Here is a 22870-nt window from a genome sequence, read left to right as displayed (position 1 = left end):
TTCTCTCTTCAATCCTATTTGTTACTGTGAATCCTGTTACTTTGTCTACATTTAACTGAATTGTTGTGATACCTTGTGCAAATCTGTCTGGGGATGGGAAAAGTGAGTTTGAACACTGGCTGGGGGTGGGAAAAGTGAGTTTTTAATAGAATTTATGTGAATTTCTTATCCATTAATTGAGCTACTCCACAATCTTGTGCTGGAGTTTTACTACTGCTACCAATTTCCCTATGACATTCTGTAAGCAGCTGAACATTAATTTATTTATTAAATTTATCTGCCACCCAACTCCCAAAGACTGAGAGGTTTTTTGAATTGTTTATTTTTATTTTGTTTGATATTTTAAGGTATAGAATGATCTCAGCAGTTCAGGATCCCCTGCTTGAGGGCATATATAATTAGGATGGCCAGAGTGCACGACTCTAAAGACCAGCAAAGATGCACCACCTACCCAATCTCTTCATTTGTTTTTCTATGACTTTATGTGGGGCAGGCAGAATGCAAACAATAACAATGCCCAATGCTCAAGCATCCTAACAGGTAAACAAGAAAGAAAAAACAAGAAAATAGTTGTCACAGTTGTTGTCAAGTAGGCCCTAGCCTGGGTTACAAGCACTCAGTTTTCTTCTTGAACTATCATTCCTCTGATTGCAATTCTCAGTGAATCCATGTTTTATCATATATATACATCCTGTGTAAGTAGATGTCTGTTTTTCTCTGGTGATTTTTTTTTTTCAAATGATGCATTGGATGGGTATTCTGATGAAACAAGTGTTACACCCAGAGTTGCTTTAAAATATACAAGCAAATTGATTAAGATTTAGAAAGATTCTAAACATGGAAAATGGCTTGTAGAAATTCATCAATTTATCAGGGTTTTCTAACAGAGTACATATGTGTATGCCGTATGATATAAATACAAAATATAATAAGCCACTGTAACATTGCTTAACAAAGTCATTGCTACTTCACCTAATCAGAAGGCTGTTATACAAATTGCCCGGAGTAGGGGAAGTGGAATCATGTATGCAATACTTATTCTTCTGAAGAAAGGTGGGAGGAAAATATTATCATGAAATTTTGTGGCTCTGCTATTATAGTCCGAACATATTTTAAATTACTTAATACATTTAATGTTACAATCTATGGAGGCTCTGCTTCCATTTCTAGCTAGTGCTAATATAAAAAACTCCCAACTATGAACACCTATTAACCACATTATAGTTTGGACCAACATCAAGCACCAGGCTTCTCTGTACACAGCATACAACGCAACCTCCTAATTTTATCCAGTTTCTTTAGCAAAAGAATTGCGAAACTCTTTCTTAAGAGTATGCTAAATTTCCGTTGAATGTTACCCAAAAATGAACTTTCAAAGTCTAGTCAGATGAAAGAAATATGTTAATCTAAAACCAACCAGAGACAGAGGAAGAGGGGTAAGCTGCTTTAGGCTGTGGCTCTTGAAAATAAACAGAAAGCAATGATCCTTCTGTACAACAACAAACAGGCATTTCTCCAGGAGAAATTTTGCAGTCATATTTTCAGCTGACATAACAATACCCACCATCATAACACATTTAAATCTTAACCATGCAAGAACTCTATTGCTGAGTCATGGAGAGCATACAGAACTAGATATTCTAGGATTTCTAACACCAGCCTCAGATACTGCCTTACATGGAATTATAGAGTAGGGTTGGACTGGATCTCCTTTTTATGTTTTCTTTCCACATTGTTAAAACTCAGCAGTTATGCAAATACCTAAATCTGCCTATTTCTGTTCTGCTTCAAGTCTGGGTTATAAGAGAAAGGCATTCCCACATATAGTGGCACAATTGAATTCTGACCTCCCACTATTCCAGTAGATTTAAAAAGGGTTTTTTAATCAGCATCATTAAGCAAGGTATCTGAATAACACCAGATAGAAAGTGTGCCTGAAAGAGCAGATGAAAGGTAGAATAAAAGTTATAAATATCATGTGTTCTTTGAATAACTGTTCATTCTGTGTTCTTTGAATAACTGTTCCCACATATTATATAGATCACAGAATATTCCTGGAATTCTGATTTAAATAGGCATAGAAAAAGTATCTGACAAGACTATAGATTAAAGCGAGGTTATTAAAATAACTCAATAACTAAAACAACGTAGAAATTTTAGAATCTTCATTGTAAATAACCTGATTCATACTGGTGACTAAATTAAAATTTGGAACAATAGTGTATTCATTTTAATATTTTTAGGGTCCTTCTCTCCAATTTTGATATTAAAAATGAAATGTTGTTAAATCTTATGTGTGGCACTTATAAAATTTGAACTTTCTTTGCAAAATCATGTGGGCTGAATGCGGCTGCTTCCCGCTCCAGTAATGTTATGACATAACTAAGTTATCCTGTAGCAATCTAAAAATGACAGGACATGGACAAAAAAAGAATTGGGAGGAAGGAGAGAAGTAAGAATTGGGTAGCAGTTCTTTCAAATCAACCCCTATTTCATACATAATGGTGAGCTGGATAATTCGAGGACAAAGAGCAGACTTATGGAATTGGTCTTTCATCAAGGATGATATTCTGGCCTTTCTTATCTTCCTCTGCTGCTGACTGATGAAATGCCTTTTGACTTATAACCAAGAAGAGAGAGAAACCTTCAGTTGGTACTCCACAGAGAGAACCTGATAAAATGAAGAAATGCTGTCCTCCAAACCAGGGGTCGCCAACCTTTTGGACCTCAGGGACCACTAATATGAATTTTGACTGACAGTGGCTTGCTGACGTTGGTGGGAAAGAGAGACAGAGGGAGAGATCTGATCTCTTTCTCCCTTTCTCTCCCTCTCTCTTCCTCTCATACACACACACACACACACACAAACACACTGAAGCAGGGATGGGATTCAAATTTCTTAACAATCGGGTCTTGGGCATGGCCTAATTTGTGGGTGTGGCTTGGTGGTCATGTGACTGGCTAGGCATGGCTTGTATAAAAATATTATAAATATTTATGTAAATACTGAATTTTTTATAAAAAAAAGAGCAACTTTTACCCAAAATCAGGCAAAGCAGGCAGGCAGATTGAGTTGCTCACAGAATCACAGATTCACTTAGAGATCTGTGTTTCTGCCATCAGCTATCTGAGTCTGCAACTGAATAATAGAACCTTCAGTCCTAAGGGAGGTTCGGCTCTGTTTAAAAGCTTAAAAGGAGGTTCGGTTCTGCTTAAAAGCAGAGCCGAAGATCTAAAGATTAGCTAGAAAGCAAGAAATCCAACAATTTCCTGCTTTCTAGATAATCTAAATCTCCCGGCACAGCAGAACAACTGATGGTCGGAAAAAGGAAAAGGAAAAATAGCAACTTAGCAGGCAAGTTTGCCAGGTAAGGAGTGAGTGGGCCATGTGGGCAGCACAGCCTTGTGTTTCCACGCAGCCTTGATTAATTGTTTTGGGGGTGACATTTCTCTGTGGACCACCAAAATTTTCTTGCAGACCACCGGTGGGCCGTGGCCCACCAGTTGGTGACCACTGCTCCAAACAGTGACCATAAAAAGTATGAACTTCCTACCTCTGATTATAGGCTTACTCACCTGATTATATTTCACTGAAAAATTATAGTTTATATAAGAAATAAGAAATTAATTTACACAGCACACTAAGGCCCAGGGTGGCAACCTCTTAATGGCTAATGTACCTATTTTAGAAATGATACTATAGCTTTCATCTATTATCTACCTCAAAATGAGGAGATACAAGAGTGCTATCAATTTTCAGGTAAGATAATTGAGGAAGAGGGAAACATTGAGGGCTACAAGTTTATTAGCTGTTAAGGGTTATATTCGTGTCACATTTTAATAATCCAAAACAAACAAATTGCTTTATTGTTTAGTATAGTGAGTGAACCAAGTTATTCCATTGATAAAATACAAAAGTGTTACAATATAAACAAATTTGCCAACTCTGGTGCCGCTCAAAATCATTGGGGGCTACAACTGCCTGAAATTCCAGCCAGCACGACCAAAGGGAATTCAGGGAACCATAATCATTTTGGAGGCACCTTCTTGGAGAACCACAGATTCAGCGTTGTTTAGAAACATCTGAGTAGATATTTTATTAAGCTGATTTGATTGTATATTTTTTACTAGGGTACATGTGGCCCAAATAGAAATAGAAAGACTTCAATAGGTATGCACAAATGCAAAGTCAGTAACAAATACAACTGTAGCAATTCAGCATCCAAAAAAGTCCCATCCAAGAAAATCCTATTTAAGAATATTGACAAGGCACTACACAAATTGTGAAAGCCTAAAAGTCCAGCATGCACATACTTTTGCTCTAATGTGTAAGCACAAGCAGATGTGAACATATCTCAAATTCTATGCCAAATATTATTACATTTGACTTGTGAAAAGCACATCACAAACAAGTTCACATTTTTTTCATATGCCCAGTAGAATTTGAAATGGATTTCCACATTCGCCAATTTAGAAGAAAGCCACATTGTGTTCAATTTGACTGAGTCCCAGATAAGGGAGTCATAACAACTTGAATTTTGATGATAATTTATCAAATACTTCATTCAGCTAAGACTGTATTTCCTCTGAATATAAAAATGAGCAAACTATCTAAAAGGTAATGGTTAAAAACTATATTTGCACCCATCTTTTCAACAAATGAATACCACTACTACATTCTTTGTTTACAATATGGTAGTATCACCAAAGGGTTTTCAATGTGTCGGATACAAAGCTCTCCTAATGAAGAAGCTAAACAGCTGCAGTTGTTCTAATTAGTGCAAATTTAGCAGATTGAACAGTGAGTCTATATTGCCCTGCAGCCTTGAAAATGTCTTACTTTCCTCGGATTCATTAAATACATTATGGTTTGTTCCCTGAAGATGGCCCCTACGTGCAAAGCTGCCATTTCTAATTGAGGTATGAATATGTAGGAGGATGTGAATGTTCCCTTTCCATTTTACATACTTTCTTAGAGTGCAAGAGAAACCATCTGCAGTCACTCTCTTCAACCATGCAAACTGCAGTGAGGTTTATGTGACATTATTTAAACCAGTGCTATAAGGGCTATGTGTGTCTCTTGTATCGCCATAATCTAAATCCTTTAATTTGTATAATTTATTCTGCAAATGATAAAAAGGTAGAACTGGTATTTGTAGCTTTTCCTCTCATTCATAAGAGTTAGTAGTGCTGATAATGCTACTAATATGCTAATTAGGATTCTGATTTTAAGAACTGGAATGGTATCATGAAGAAACAACTCAAATCTAGGACCAGGCATAATTCATGACTAGATGAATTTGGCCCAGTTCCTTTTCTCAACCCAGCCTATTTATTTAGAGTATTATGGAAAAACAAAATAAAACAGAATGGGGAAATCTTGGAAGAAAAGGCAAATTGTAACCCTAATGAATAAGCCTAATATATATAGTAAAATTACATTACTTTAAAATTATAAATTACATATTGACCTGCAAACAGTATTCTAAATTTCTTGCACAGACTTTTACCTAAGAAAAAAAACATTGAGAGTCTGATGTGTCAGGTTTGCATCTCTGCAGAGGATGAGTCAATTTTTGGTGTTTTATGTGTCAAAAATTGGAAGCTTCTTAATGACCAACTCATAGAAGCAATAGAGAATGCATCTGTATAGTTAAAAATTATATTTAAGAATTAAATATTTAAGGTGGCTGTGGCTTTTTAAAACGAATGAAGCTGGCAGAATAATTTTATAAGATTGCAAGCAGAAAGTTTAATCCACTAGAAAGTGTTTGCAAGACTTTCTTTTATAATAAGAGCAATTTATTTCTATCAAATCTAATTCAAAATTCTAGTGAATTATGCATATATTACAGCATATGGTTATCACTCAGTACAATCATCTTCCCTGAGACTGATTCCTAATTGTCAATTGCCTATAATTAAATATAATCCTGACTGCAACATTAGACGGGCTGAAATAAAAAGAAACTAAGACATTCCATCGAAGTAATGCAAATGTAATTCAAATTCTAAGAAGGCTGATCAGACTTGAATGCCAATGTGTGTGCTTCATACACTGATGGAAGAAAACTTTCCATCTAGACTTTTTAATTTGATGATCAATTAGATCTTCTAAGTACAAAATCACTGAATCACAAAATCACTGATTCAAATTTGGTTGTGATTATCTCTGCTACCTTATACCAACGTTTTTCAACTTCAACAACTCTAAGATGCAATGCCCAGAACTCCCCAGAGAGCATGGGGAATTCTGGGAGTTGAAGTCTACACATCTGAAAATTGCTAAAGTTGAGAAACACTGCCTTACAGGAAAAAGAAAAGATATATTGGCAGGATTAAAGCACTCTTTCCACATTATGCTATTTGACATAGCTACATATTTTCTCTCTCCTTTCCATTATTTCCTGCTTCTCAAAACAAAGAACCATATTTATCATCTACAAAATGGAGCTGCCCCACCTAGTGAAGCCCTGTCAAAGTTTTAACAACAGGCCTTCACATAAATATCCCCCCCACACACACATAATACATACAGCTGTATTTTTAAAAACAGTTGTCTTATGGGCTTTTCTGCCCGGGAGAATTTCTAAATCATTTTATAGTTTGGGATATTACCACTCCTACTCATTTCTGCAGTAATATATTATCAAAACACTTGTAGCTATTATTGTCTGCCATTCCTCCCACCTCTCCCTGACTACAAACTCTATGACTTTTATCACTAGGTAGCTTATCTTCTTTGCTGTTTTGCTGACGTGTGTGTTTATCTCTTTGCAAGTGACTGATAGGGGTTTTTCCTCAGTGACTTGCTGTTTCCCCCCCCACACACACACACACACACCTGCTGTTTCCCTGTTTTCTGCAGAACCAAAAAAAAAAAAAAACTTCTTTTACCCTCAGATCAAGTATTCTACCTCAGAAATACCCCTCTCTTTTTTTTTTAACAAACCCTCTTCACTCATGAGCAGTCAATATACTTTTTACTACAGGGGCAGTTTAATAAAGCATTGGATACAACAGATACATTTGTCCTTCTACATTTACTTCATGTACAATAGCAGAAAGGAAAACTAGTGGCACTTATGTAAATAAAACCACATTAAATAAGAGGGTGAAGAGAGGGGTATTTCAAGACTTGGAATTATTATTTTTTTCTGTTGACTCATTGACATCAGTGTAGTCTTTTTGCCCAGAAGCATTCTTAAAACAATGTCTTCAAAATAAATTCCAAGATTTTGAAAATTAATGCAGCATCCTATCTGCTTTAAATACAGTACTTGTCAGTGAAACATTCTTTAACTGTATGAAAACCATTATGAAAACAAAATAAAAATATATAATCATATACCAAAAACATTTTATAGAAATGCATATAAGGGAAAGGATATTGTATCACTGAAATTAATTATATTTTTTTCAAAAATTTATAAGTATCAATGCATACATTTTGATTGTTCAGTAAAAATGTGTTCTTTCAGATTTGAACCATAAGAACAGCCTTTCTTTAAGCATTTTATATCTCATTGGTCAGGCTTATATTTAAATAGCTAAACTAAATAAATTCACCTGCAAAAAACCATATTTTTTAATTAAAAATACTCTACAAATCACTCATTTATAATACTTCCAAATATATCCTGTAACAAAATAAGATTATTTCAGGTGTATTTGTTCTTGGATGGGGGAATTTATTTCTCACAATTTTCAGTAGAACACTTCTAGCTCAAAAATATTCTTAGGTACCCTTGTAAACTTGTGATTTATGCAAATTGAGGTCCTGTGAACACCATCCAAAATATTTGTCTTTTTCTTCTGTAAATACTTTATGGTTTATCTGGAAGTATATTCTGGACCATTGTTTTGCTGAAATATCTGGAAGTATATTCTGGACCATTGTTTTGCTGAAATATTCAACCTCTTTTCAGCTTCAGTTTCTTCATCAACTATGAGATACTAGATTCTAGGATACATTGATGTTTAAGTGAAAGCACCCTTCCATCCGTACAATATTCCCTATAGTGATAGCTATAAAACACTAAATCATAATAGAACCATCTTAGCAGATGGCAGTATGTTATTTATTCCCCAAAAGCTTCATACTTTTTTTCTCCAAAATATATCCTCTGTGGTTGTATAAAGGATGGGAAAAACAACAATCAAAATCTGGGAGATTAGAAAGGTCACTAACTGTGTAATAGGTCTCATGAGTCTATCACTTTTTAATAACTTTATTATGAAATAAAGGTAGCACTAAATCTACTGCATGTCCAAGCTTCTGCACCAGCCACAGGAACCATATTTTTAAATTTAAAATCTCTAAACAACTGCCCACAAATAGTGCATAAGCTAATTTCTAGAAGTGCATTGTACTTAATTATATATCTTGCAAAAGCTGCATTCATTACTGTTCATATGGAGACTCATTGAAATATATAATTCAACCACAATTTTCTAAACATTTGAATGTAGCTGCAGCTGTTCTGATATAGAGATATAAGATCAGCTTGATTTGCAATCTATCCTATTTAAAAAATAAAAATGCACAAATTGTGCAGACAGGACATACACAAGTATACAATCATGCATAGTACAGTATTCTGAATGAGGGACTTTGGACATGCATAGTCCCATGAGGCCTACAGATGGCTTTCTGTATCAGTTGTGGGAAGTCTGTAAATAGTGAACGATGCTGAGAAACCCCTTATTCTGAGTTGTGGGTGCAAAGAATAACCAGGAATGCCCCACCCAAGAAACCCTTTAACAGAATAACTCTGTTGATTCTAGACTTTGCAAACCCTTAATTATGAAAGAATCAGTAGAGAAACAGACAGCTGAAGAACAAGTCTGGCGTGGATAGATAGGAGGAAAAGGAGAAAACCTCAAACCTTAGTGGGCAATATACAGAATATCAAGATTATAAGTCATCATACTCAATATAAGTAATGCTATTTTATTTCTTTAACGATCTCGGTCTAGAGCCAACTTTCTTGTAACAATTTTCTTATTACATAAACACCAAAGGAAAGGACAAAGGGTATAATAAATTTCATTAAATTGTAATAACAAATCCATTTACAGAAATAATTCGGTAATAATAGAGATAGGGCTACAGAGTACAGCAACTGAATATATTTGAAGCTATGATTTGTTATAATTTTGTGTATTTTCATTTAATGAATGAGCTACCATAGTTTCTAATTTTTTTTTCTTTTTCTGCCTACCTCACTTGAGTTTGATAAAAGTTATTGTGAGATAGATAGAATACTTTATTGGCCAAGTGTGATTGGACACACAAGGAATTTGTCTTGGTGTAAATACTCTCAGTATACATAAAAGAAAGATACATTCATCAGGAGTCGAGAATCATAAGGTACGACACTTTAAAAAGTTATTGTGAGTTTTAAAGTTCATATACCTAAGTGTATGATAGTATTTAAAATGGAGGAAAGAATCCAATGCTGAATGCCCATGCATTAGTATAATGATAGCAAAAGTTTAAGGCAATTGTTTTTGCACATAAGTAATCAATTATAAATGGAGTGTGTTATGGCCATCGATAATGGGAATTCATAGAGCAGCAAGTTGATATGAAACTGTCATAAAACAGTACTGAATTCATAGAAAATTTACTACGGCTTCAGTCCCCAATCAAATCCCATCTATGAGATTACAATAACAGTTTGAACTTCCAAAACTCCCTATTAATAATCTTGTTACTGTTCTTATTACTGTTCACAATTTTATTACTTTTAATCATTTATATAATATGTTCATTATTATTATTTTTTCCTGTTAATCATTTTGGTATTAATATAGTTGATAGGCTAACAATTTGTAAGTTGATTTAGAAATTTAACAGTTTAAAATTATTTTGGCTTGTTTTGCAAGGGGTTAAAATTATTTTCCAACACTGATGTATTATATTAATCAGCATTCAACTAGGGAAGATGTTAGTTTTTTTCTCTTTTTTTAAAAGACTTTTTCTTGTTAATTTTCTTGTGTTTTTTTCTGTTTTTTTTTTAAATATATTTTAGCGTTTTGTATTTTAACCTTCTTTAAAAAAAACAGTAGTGGACATTTTTGAATTGCAAATTAAGCAATATTTTCTCCATAAGCAGAAAGGACGCAATTATCAGGAGGGGGGGGGAAACGACATTTCCCCCCGGAAAAGAGGATAACATGAAAGTTCTTCCAATTTTGGATGTGTTCCCCTTGCTCTGTTTCTTGAGAAGCCCTATTTTTGGAACCAGTAAGCAATTGAAGATTAAAGTGAAAGTCCTAACATAAAAGACTACAGCTATTTTATCTTTGCTTATCAATTGTAACACTCATTCTTTTGTTTTTCATCTTTTGGGACATTGTATTACTTCAGTTGTTTTGCAGTTTATTCCATAAATCTAAGTGCAATTCATAAGATTTTTTTCAAATAGAAATATCAAACTAAAAGTGATTATTGAGTGCAGCAATTGCATATTTTATGCACAACTATATAGATCTCTCAAAATGTATAAATACTATTTAAAAATAATAATCCAGATATACATAAATCTTTTTACAGTAAGGTAAAAAACTGAGATGTAATTTTATAATAGATGTTCTACCTGGATGACAGGCGGATTAATGATATGTTGGCTTGCAAGGTAGTAATTAAATTACAAATTCTAGTTTGTATAGAATACCCTGACAATGCTTCAAGTAAAATTTGTATTGGCATGATTGTGACATACAAAAGCCAAAATTTATGAGTTTTACCCTTATAGTTAGCAGGAGAGTGTGTGGTAGTAGGGTGAGTAAAACTGATGTCCTACTTTATTCCTCCTCTATCTTACTAAAAGACTTTATTTAACAAAACCATAATATAGTAGGAGTCAGTATCTGAGGCCTAAGTGGTGTATTAGAAACTGAAACTTTGCAAATCCGAGCTATGTACTATGTACAATTATTTGTAGCATAAAGAAAGAGAAGAAATAATAATAATAAAGAATAAGATAGAATGACTGCTGGAACAGAACATTTTTACAATTATACATTAAAAAATATCAGAAGATAGATTAATATCTCAAATAAATGAATGGAAAACAGACCTAAGAAAATGTAGTATAAAAATTACTTCACTAGTTTGAAAATTATTATTTTATAGAATACCCTGGAAGCTGTGGAGTTGTGCTAATGGATGATTCCAGTTGGTTGCTCACTTCCTCAATGGCAGTTCTAGGAAGTAAACAATAATTCTAAAAAAACAAGATGAACATCACTCAAAAGTAACTTTGCCACCAATCCTCATATGTATGACCTTTACAGGTCTGTAAAACAAAGGAAAGCTGAAGTAAGATTATAAACAGTCGTGATGTCATTTAGTGACTTCACTTAATGACCAATTTGCCAGCCCCAGTTGTTCCTAATGAATACCACCTGTATGTAATGCATTTCTGTCGTTCAGTGCTATGGTTTTATTATGTTAAAATTGTTATATTTTATTGTCATTGATATAATATGGGGGATCATTGTATTGTTACCTCTGAATGGTATAGTAACGTATAGCTTTACTGAGATTGACTAATCATTAAAACTGTAATGTATGGTATATATTGTCCTACATTCAGTAAGCTACAGTACATATTGTGAAATGACTAAAGTGGCATAAAAGCACAAGGAAGGGAAGAGATTATGCAAAAGTGGTTGGTGGCTTGAGACAGTGAATGAGGAAAATGAACATAAGAAAATCATGACTGCAAAACAAGGGAGGAAGGAAGTCCAATGTTAGCAAAACTGAAGCAAAACTGAAACTTTACCTATCCCAACAGAGAAAAGAAAGCTGACAGAATCTACTCAAGATCTTGTTAACAGATATCCTTCTGCCCAAAAAAGACAACTGAAGAGATAGGCCGTGCCATTGAGAATGCAGATATCTACTTGCAAAAGGCACCTACTTGCAGAAGATACCAATCTGCTTTCCTTTGTAGCTCTATAAATTCCGATCTTTTCCCATGAAAGCTTTATGAGCATACTCACCGATATGAGTATTGAACTTTGTTCACTTCATTCATTATAATCTTGCATTTCCTATCATCATAATTTGTATATTTGGGAAGCTCTCGTTAATGTTTATGAAAATACAAGAGGAATAAGCTATACAACTCCTGTATGCATTTCAAAAAGAGCTTGCATTGAAGAAACTTAATTTGGTTTATTGCTTCAAGTTATTACATTCTCAAAACTCATCCCGTGAGTGGTATTTCTGTTAGCACTTCAGATACATTTTTTTAAAAGTAAAAGGTGTTTCAGAGGGACCACCCAGATTCAGGAACTGAGCTCTAATCTAGTAATGCCTCAAAGGCAATAGAACACTACCTAAGAATGATATGAGGGTAATTCAACTTTATTTATTGTACATTTAAATAGAAAGGTGGTATATAAATTCAATATTAAAACAGTGAAACTTAAGAAATGCAATCTAAGAGCAATTAAAAATGGTTACATTTAATGAAGTTCTCAAGGAAGAATAATCTCTGAAGTGTTTCACAAACTGGCAGATTAATCATTAAAATTTAAGAAATAATTATAAGTATGCAAGGGGTTATACTGTGTTCCATAATATAATCCATTGAGTTAAGTGGAGTTTATTTTCAAAAAAAAGGGGAACAGCAATATTAGCCAAGTTGATTTCAATTCAATATATGTGTTAATTCCTATATTGATAGTAATTTATCTGGGAATACAAGGCATTATTTCCATACCATTTCTTACATTTCATTACAAACACCCCAATAATGTTCAGACTTTTCAATATCCATCTTTAAAATAGTTGAGATAGATAAGACAAGTAGAGCTAGCCATGCTAGACAATGTATTGTACCTTTAAAATGCAGATCTCCCCATGATCTTTCTGTGTGACTCTTTGTGTTGTCAGGAAGCAGGTATGACTGCCATCATGGTCTTCCCTTACCTGTTAGGAAAATTTTGAAATAAAGTAGAAACTATAAATTTAATATTAAAAATGTTAACTGTATCTGTAAATAAAGTTGAGTAATATTTAAATATTCTGACATGTTCCATCCTTGGGACTGAATGGCCTAGCATCCCCCTATTCAGGGCTAACCTGGGGGTCTTTCTGAACTCTTAGTTCCTGCTTCAGAAGCAGGTGACATCTGTCACCAAGAAGGCATTTGTACAAATCCAAATAGTGTGCTAGTTGTACTCATTCCTAGACCAAGAAGCCTATTCTTACTCTCGCTTATGCCATAGCCAGTTAGTTATTTGCAATATGGTCTACATGGGGCTGTCCATCAAAACTACTTTAAAGCTACTCTGGTCTAGAATACAAGGGTATGAACAGTGGAGGGAAAGCTCATTATGCCTTTGTAACATCTCTATTTCATAAGACATATTGGTTACCAGGAAGCTTCTGGGCATTTACATTATCAACATTTACTCATTCCTCAGTGTTGACCTATGTCATTTATATCTGATGCAGAAAATGATCCTCCCATGACAATAAAGAAACAATTTATTAACTAATGCATGATTATCAGCTTTTCATTAATACTCCCAAATCTGCTACTGGAAGAGCTTCATCTAATCACACTGTGGCTTGGCTTGTACATCATACCAAATCATTTTAACAAACGACAACTTGCTTGCTTTATGCAATGTGATAAGCCAACTTCAAACCTATTGGAAAAGTGACTTAATAATACTACAGATGAAGTCAACCTCTGAGACAGAGCCTATTTTTCTCTGATATTCTAAAAGTACTCATATTTTTCAAGCCACATTAATACAATAACTTCAAAACTAGGATGGCTTTGAATTTGATAGTATATCCAGAACATTTCCCAATCAAATATTTTTGAAGTGCCAGCAGTGATTTCACTTGGTTAGTATAATGTCTGTTGTACTCCTCCCTGGTTCTTGCTCCAGTAAACATAATTCTGTTATGAGACTCTTATATCCTTCATTCAGAAATGGAGGAAAAGAAAAGGCCAAGTTAACATTTTTTCTGCTTTTCAGGAGCATTGAACATCACTTCAGAGTAGCTTTTGCCTTCCAAAAGCTATTTGAGTGGTTGAAACAAATAGTTCAAGGTGAGCTGATTGTTATCATACAAAATTTACAAATGCAAAACTAGTTCAAATTATGTTTACTTGGTTCTAGTGGAACTAGTCTGGTGCCATATGAGTGTTTTTATGTATTTTATGTATTCATGGATGGAACTCAAGGTAACATTAACCTTGTATGTAAGATATCAGCAAGACACTTTGAAATGGAACTTTTAGTGGCTGATGTTTCAGCAACTTATTTTATGAATCACTAACACTGTAGATAAATCAATCCTGAGCATTTTATAGCCCCCAGACCACATCCAGCCCTTTAACTTCCCTGTCTGACCCATGTGGGGTCAATCTGAAATTAGAAATCAAATGCAAATAAGTATACTCAACAACTGCAGTGCTTCTATTTTGAATGGGACTGCTGTTGTGGTTTCTTAATTTACATATGTGCATGGCTGCGTTCCTCCACAGCACTATTGGTTCAGTCCACCACAACAGTCCCAGTTTCTCATTGTGGCTCCTTGAGCAGTTTTTATTTGGTTTTACATTGTTTTAACGGGGGACAGTTCAGCAAAAGGCCCCTCTCCTCCTTACTCCTTACTGTTTTCAACAATAAGCTAGTCACCAAGACTTCTTGCAAGTTAGGCTCCAAAACTAACATCAAGACATTTTAGAACAAATGATATTAATAAACATCTACAGCTTTTAAAAAACATTAAAGTAGATAAGGGTAGGCTGCTTCCAAAATCATCACCAATAAATTAGGGACAATCCATTCCATCCTATAAAAGTGCTATTTAGGGCTATTTAGAGCTTTCCTAGTGAGAACCAATCAAAAAAATATAGTTTATACCATTTTGCCATTCATGCATAAGACAGCTAAAGATAACTAACCCCTTCTGTTAAGTGAATTGAAAAGTTGCTCCTTGCAGATAAGCCATATTTTTCTCATGTAGATGTTCTGTTTGATCTAATTTTATAAAATCTAAAATGCAGTGATTTCTTGATAAATACAACAGTGGCAGCTTGATTTGTCTTGGGTAGTTTCATTGAACTAAACACAGGCAAAGGCATAATCATGCTAGTCTGTTGTACCAAATTTAAATCAAGGTCTTGAGGCTCCTTAAAGGATAACATATGTATAACAGCATCAGCTTATGTGGCCCAGATGAAATGGACTACTCCTTGAAAGCTTATACTGAAATGGATTTGTTAATCTTCAAGAGGCTACAAAAGTCTTTGATGCTTGAATACTTAATTTTTTTTATTCAATGGAACAACTTGCTGAAGGCATAATGAGTAAAAAGCTACTGGAGGAAGAATAAATATAGATCACATTCTTTCATAAAAAGAGGCAGAGAAATCTTACAAGAAAACAAGCTAAATTTAAATAATCATTCATCTATACTAAGATAGCATTTATATATGTTAAGACTAGATTGGAAACAAGGGGAGTCAAATACAAATCTCCATCAAGAGCTCCCTGGACAATTTGGCCTGATCGCTATCTCTCCAGCCATTTAACTCATTTTTTCCACAAGGACAAAATAAAGATTTTTTTCAGTATGCATCACCTTGAACTCCTAGAGAGAGGTGAAAAATCTGCCTTCCACTCCTGGGCCTCTACTTTGTAGAGTGCAGAGCACCTACAAATCAAACCACTAAAATAGGCTGGTATACTGTGTGATTTAGCAGTCTTCCACTAGAAGTATGCATTCCACAACTTAATATTACCTATTAACAACCACAAAAAAACTGATCATTTTTTAACCTTCTCTTCCTGTGCCACAAGCAGATCACCAAATGCATTACTACATTTGAAGTATAAGTATTTTACAGCCATACAAATGTGAAGTGAACTCCACTTCTTACATTTTATTCTTTTCTATGTATATTTATATTCCCATAGTATACTAAAACATAGAACAGCTGCACACAATTTGTTAAACTGGATCAAGAAATACTTCCTCTCCCCTGCCTACCCCCAAAATATCAAAAACTATGGCAAAATCAATTTTTCAAGGCAGAGAAGTTAAAATCCAAGTGATCAGGGAATGTGATTAAGCATCATGAAAAGAATCTAAGATTGCTCCTAGAACTGAGAAGTTTTAGAAGTCTAATTCCTGCAAGTCATTCTTACTTTATGAAACACGCAATGTTTTTTGAGAATTCAGAAACAAAGCATTAACATACTGGGTTAAATCTAAAGCCAACACCTCTTCTATCAACATATTATACAATAAATTGTGATTTTAAATATAAAAAACTATACACCTTCATTATCTTATGTTAACTGAGAAGAAATATGAGAAGTTTTTTTAATGATCGACTTAAAATTTATATTGACATAAAGGAGGTATAAAACTATAAAACCAAACGTGGATTTTTAAAACCATTTAATTGGATTTTTCTATTTGCAACCTTATCTATCTATCTATCATCTATCTATCTATCTATCTATCTATCTATCTATCTATCTATCTATCTATCTATCTATCTATCTATCTATCTATCTATCTATCTATCTATCTATCTATCTACTGTATCTACCTACCTACATACCTACCTATCAAAACAATTCCTAGTATCTCCAATTGTGGGGGGAAAGGGATGGGAAAGCCTACAGATCCAACAATAGGATTTTTCCACATGACCAACAATTCACAAAAATTTGGGTAACTATGAAGCTATAATTGGAGGAGAGATAAATGAAAGCACCCCAAACATGCCTCCAGTACAATATTGAGAATTAAAATGAATTTAGAGGGAGTGTGATGGCTCAGTGGTTAAAGACACTGAGCTTGTCAAATAGAAAGTTGACAGCCCAGATTCAAGACCTGAGCGCCATGCAACGGACCTCCTGTTCCTACCCCAACATGATTGCTGCCATTTAGCCAACATTTAGTCAACAAAATTTCTTTAATAGATGAGTGGGCAGCCAATAATTTTTGTGCCATGAAGTCTCAATTTCTAATTATATTTTTAATACTAAGAAATGGAAAATGCAATTGAAGAATTTCCCATTTCAGATGTCAAAATAATCTAATTAAATCTAATCTTGGATATTATGCATCTTTACCTGAAGAAAGAAGCAACTGTCTCAGATAGAAAAGTTCATTAGGTTGTCTGCAAGTAATATATCTGCAGAACTTTATATTGCTATATCTCCAATCTGCTAAGTCCAAATATTGAGGAGCTCTTGCCATTAAAAATCTTCATCAATTTTCCAGCCTCACCTGAACTTTCATGTAGCATTTTATCAACCAAGAGTGAAACTTACAGATGATTAAATTTACAAGAGTCAGTAATTATATTCAGTTCTCTGCCTATATGACATCAACTTTATTTACTTCACTAGTATACAGTTTTATCTTTAAACACAGGTTTTGTTATGATATTTTTAGGTTTTCCATTGTGCCACAAGAACTCATAATATTCACTCCACAGAAGAGACTGAACTAAAGGAATCATTATCCAGGAATTGTAGTTGTAATTCTCAGAATTTCAAACCAATTTAATCTTTGATTGCGATACCTGAAATTCTGGAATTTATAATCTCAATAACTAGGTGTTCTGTGGGAAAATGCTTAAGTATAGCTTTACTCTTAAAAGAAAATGTGATTATGGACCTAATTCTTAAGATATGTGCAACCCTAACTTGCTATGTATGTCTTCTCCAGTGGGCTTTCCATAACTGTTTTAATTCAATCCCATCATCCCCAGCCAAAATGGCCAATGTTGAACCCTAACACATCTAGAGGATACCTGGTAGGGAAGGCTACTATATATGTTCCATTAAAATAAGTTGCACTGAGTTTCAATTGGGCTTACTGAAGGGATTCTCAGGATTTCTGGAGGTCATGAGAGGGGGGATCTGCAATTAGTTTTAAAAGCAATTGGGCTTGCCCAGGCAAGCAAAGCTGGAGCAAATATACTGAGAGCACTGCAGCTTTGCTAGGGCCAACCTGATGCCTATTTATTTTTGGGCCAAAGCCTAACCTAAATGAAAAGCATTATTATTTATGTGGAGCTGTCCCACAAATTTATTTTTATTTTATTTATTTGTATTTTGCCTTTATTATTTTTATAAATAACTCAAGGCAGCAAACATATTCAACACACCTTCCTACTCCTATTTTACCCATAACTCTGTGAGATGGGTTGGGCTGAAAGAGAATGACTGGCCCAAAGTCACCCAGCTGGCTTTCATGTGGGACTTTAACTCATGGTTTCTCATGTTCTAGCCTACCTATCTTACCACTAGATCAAACTGGAAATTTATCATTTGCATGTGCAAAGTTAAAGAATGCCTAGTTTACTGTTTAATAAGTGACTTTAGGACAGCAGCCTAAATATTCATTCAAAAAATATTTAAATGCAGATTGCAATAGCTGCTGTAGCGGTACCTTTCTTATTCAAGTTGCAACAAGTAGTTGTTTTCAGTATGGCAGAGCACACAGAATTCATCAATATTGCATACCCAAATGCAAGAAATCCTGCACACTAAAATTTGGCTCAGTAGTGAAATAATTATACATCAAAGCAAATAACATTTTCACATCTGGTACCTAACAGTATTTTACATGGTTTTGCATTCTTCCCTATAACAAAGCAATGCATTCCTATGATTGAAATAACTTATATACTGATTGATATCCGTATATATCTGATATATACACTGATCGGTATAGTCTTATACCATGGTATCAAACTAGCACTCTTAAATCATCTCAAACAATGGTTCATTTCCCCTTAGAACAAAAAGAGGGGAATAAGTTCTGCTTTAAATTTTATAACTTCCACAGCTTTTTTTCCAAAACTAAAAGATCTGCAAATGGTTAACTTACATATCAAATGCGCAGTCTGTGATAAGTTGCTCCAGAAGGCAAATGACATTTAAATTAAAACAAACACAAAAACAAATAAATGATCATATCAGATAAGCCGTTTATTTTCATGACTATTTTATAATGTGCCTTTGCTCATGTATGGGACACAAATGACTACTACTATTGCATTTGAGGATTTTAAATTTGATTGTGCAAGAAACAATATTTTAATAAGATCACATTTCACCTTGGCCTAACTGTAAAATATAAATTACTGTTTGTTTGTATGAACTGGCCATACTTCATCTTCCTTTCGAAGAAATAAGGGAGTAGAAAAGTTCAAGCAAGTATTAATAGAAGGTTAAGCTACTTAAATGTATGAGTAACCTACTCCCAGAGACATAAAGCTGAAAGGGCTACAGACTTCTTGGCAGAATGTCTACCATTCAACTGTAGCAAAATCATTATACAGTTCATACAACGCACATTGAAATCTACATTATCAAACCAACTCAGAAAACAGATGTAGACAGACGGGGATTTAAATTAAAAGATGTGTAGAACAAGCATGGCAGAGAGATCCAAACACTGCTGGCAAGTCCTGAGATGAATAGAGCAATTTAAAAAAAAAAAAAAGATTTGCACACAATAACTGCCCGCTGCCAGCCCGATTTTCATTTTCACAAGAAATGAAGGCTGGAGGGAACTGCTCATACAGCTGATAAATCAATGACGTATCGGAAATATATATATTACTTTAACAACAGCCGTTCAAGGGCAGATAGTATCGCCATGTGCAAGTGAATTACGATGGTCCTAGAAAGAGAAAAAGCAAAAGGGAAAAAGATCTACTTTGGGGACGGACGGGAAGAGAAAGAAAATGTGAACTCAAGGATTGATCTGCAGACAGGAGAGGGGTCTGCATTCAGTCAATCAACCCACCCATGCAGTGACATGCCAAGTGCATCAAACTGAGAGGCAACTCTCCAACTCCCCCTCTCCACACCCCAAAAAAGCCCCCAATCCCCATGCCTCCTCCAGCCCTTTCTCCAAACCCTCTCCAGCCCTTTGGCAGCCCCGAGCGATGAAATCAGAAAAGCCGACGGGAATCAAGTCATCTCCTTCCTACTCACTACTATGGGTGTATTTTCGGGACGCCAATAAAGCACAGCGGACCTGAAAGGAGCAGCCAAGGAGGTACCGGATCGCCCCATGAAATTCCAAGCACCCCCTCTTTTTTTTTTCTTCCCACGTGCAGGCAAGTTAGAAAACGCAAAAGTGCAAATTACCAGGAGAAGGAAAGAGAAAAGCAGGGAAGAATAAGCGATAAAGAATAAAATGAAAAGATGGGAGGAAAAAAAAAAAGCTTCCACCTCAAAGGCAGCCTGACTTCCTCTCTCTGCCTCTCCAAGAAGGGAATGAAAGTGCCCGAGTTGGTTTCAGTCTACACATTGTAACAGTATCTGCCCCCAGGACGAAACCAACGGCAAAAGACCGGGAAACAGCGGGGGGGGAGACTTGAGATTTTTTTTTTTAAAAAAGGCTGCCAAGCGATTGCTAAAGCTCAGTGCCGTTTCTTGCTGTGACTTCGGGCTTGGAATCCAGTTTCGAAGTCGATCCTTGCTGGATCCCCCCATGGAAACCCCGCTTTGGATCGTTTTCGAGGATTCGACAAAATCGTTTCCCCCCCTCCCGGCTGAAACGCCAATGCTGTGAAATCGTCCATCCCGGAAAAAGGAAATAGGCCTGTCGCTTCCGGGTTTGAAGCTCGCTCTCCGCGAGACCTTTAAAAAAGAAACGACGGAGGGAACGGCGCGAAGCGCGCGGCGTGGAAGGTTCGGCGTTGACGTTCTGGTGCGAATCGCGCGGCTGTAGAAAGGAGGGGCCGCCAGCCAACGTCTACTGCATTTGTAACGGAGGGAGGGGGAGAGCACAGCAGTGTGTTGTCCCACAGGTGCTTTTTCGGGAGGCAACTGGACTTTCTTGTTGTTGTTTTTCTTTCGAAGACGTTTCGGTTCTCATCCAAGAAGCTTCTACAGCTCTGACAGGATACTTGGGAATGAAATGATTCATATTCCTTGCAGACAGCTGGTAATCTGCATCCTTTTAGACTTAGAGGGTCATTGAAGCACTTGGTGGTTTATCTGTGTCCTCAGAATCACCTGAGTAGTGCTCCTGGTTCCTGTAGTCTGCAATTTTTCCTCTGGAAATCCATTCCTTCTCCCACACCATTCCAAGAGTGTACATCCCAAATTGTATAGCTAAAAGTCTGTAGAGATTCTCAGTCATCCAGATCATGGTTGTCCCAAAGGTGCTTTTTCAGGAGGCAACTGGGCTTTCTTGTTTTTCTTTTGAAGACGTTTTGCTTCTCATCCAAGAATCTTCCTCAGCTCTGACAGAATGGTGGGGAATGGAAGGATTTATCTTCCTTGGACACAGCTGGTTGTTTGCATCCTTTTATGGTAATTTTATCCATTCCTACTTGGTGTGGGAGTAGAAAATGGATTTCCAGAGGAAAAATTGCAGACTACAGGAACTATTAGCACTACTCGGGTGACCCTGAGGACAGAGATAAACCTCCAGGTGTTTCCTTGTGTCTAAAACAAGGGTCTTCAAACTTGGCAAGTTTCAGACTTGTGGACTTCAACTCCCAGAATTCCTGAGCTAACATGACTGGAGGAGGAATTCTGGGAGTTGAAGTCCACAAGTCTTAAAGCTGTCAAGTTTGAAGACCCCTGCTCTAAAAGGATGCAAATGACCAGCTGTCTGCAAGGAATATAAATCCTATTCCCCACTATTCTGTCAGAAGAAGCTTCTTAGATGAAAAACGAAACATCTTCAAAAGAAAAAACAGTCCAGTTGCCTCTGGAGCGGGAAAAAAAGCATCTTTGGGACAACCATGGCCTGGATGACTTGAGAATCACTACTGGAAAAAAAAGTGACTTCTGATCACACTTGTGACCATTGCACATGATTTACATCTGGATACTTGACAACTGGTTCATTTTTATGATGGTTGCCGTGTCCTGGGGTCATGTGATCTCCTTTTGTGGCTTTCTGACTAGCAAAGTTAATGGGGAAGCCAGATTCACTTAACCATATTACTAATTTAACTATTGTGGTAATTCATTTAATGAATGTGGCAAGATAAAATGGGGCAAAACTCGCTTAAATTTCTTACTTAGCAATATAAATTCTGGGGTCAATTGTGGTAGTAAGTCAAGGACTACCTGTACAGTAGTTTTACGCATTGATATGCACAGTTTAGGTTTAGTTTTCTGTTCTCAATCTGTACGCCCTGTCTTGGATTGTAAATTTTGATTGAGTTAAAAGTCAATGCATTGTCAGACGTAAATCTGATAATATACATCCCATATTTCCTTCCAAAACTCAAACCACATTACATTGGGACTGTAACTTCCAATAGCAAGCCTTGAGCTTAGAAAGTAGTATTGAGGCATCTAGTAAATTTCCATTACTGAGAATGGATTTAAATCGGGATGTATTTAATCCACTACCCTTTAAACCAGGTGGCGTCAACCTTTTGGACCTCAGGGACCACCAAACTCATAATTTTAGATCCCAGGGACCACTAACTGGTTCTGTGGGCATGGCCTAATTTGTGGGTGTGGCTTGGTGGTCATGTGACTGGCTGGGCATGGCTTGTATAAAAATATTATAAATATTTATATAAATATTGAATTTTTTATAAAGCAACTTTTACCCAAAATCAGGCAAAGCAGGCAGATTGAGTTGCTCGGGGAATCACAGATTCATTCACATATCTATCTATCTGCCATTGGCTAGCTCAGTCTGTCACATAAAATTTGCTTGCAGGCAAACTCATAAAATTTGGTAGCAAGCAAACTCACAAAATTAACTCACAACACACCATGCATGTAAATATTTATTTTTTTATAAAAAAAGAGCAACTTTTACCCAAAATCAGGCAAAGCAGGCAGATTGAGTTGCTCACAGAATCATTCA

The 22870-nt window shown here is 35.6% G+C and overlaps 1 protein-coding gene across 3 annotated transcripts in view; it reads right to left on the bottom strand.

The window, feature by feature from the left end:
* Nucleotides 1-20399, bottom strand: part of FAM53B (family with sequence similarity 53 member B) — a 126569-nt gene extending 106170 nt beyond the window's left edge. Inside the window, exons 1-2 of one of the 3 annotated variants that reach the window (XM_026669047.2) lie at nt 20257-20399; nt 12860-12949 (exon numbers count right to left, since the gene is read on the bottom strand). The gene's annotated coding sequence lies outside the window, so the exon portion shown is untranslated. Of the gene's footprint in view, nt 1-12859; nt 12950-19530; nt 19552-20172 lie in introns of those variants that run through there. The other 2 variants (XM_087964346.1, XM_087964347.1) reach the window with 2 other exon arrangements.
* Nucleotides 20400-22870: the final 2471 nt, after the last annotated feature.

Source organism: Notechis scutatus, chromosome 4 (assembly GCF_049901735.1).
Source record: "Notechis scutatus isolate UNSWTSFEM ecotype Mainland chromosome 4, rNotScu1.2, whole genome shotgun sequence".
Classification (NCBI taxonomy): Eukaryota; Metazoa; Chordata; class Lepidosauria; order Squamata; family Elapidae; genus Notechis; species Notechis scutatus.
Note: the sequence above shows the minus strand (reverse complement) of the source record. Positions and strands in the feature narration are given on the sequence as shown.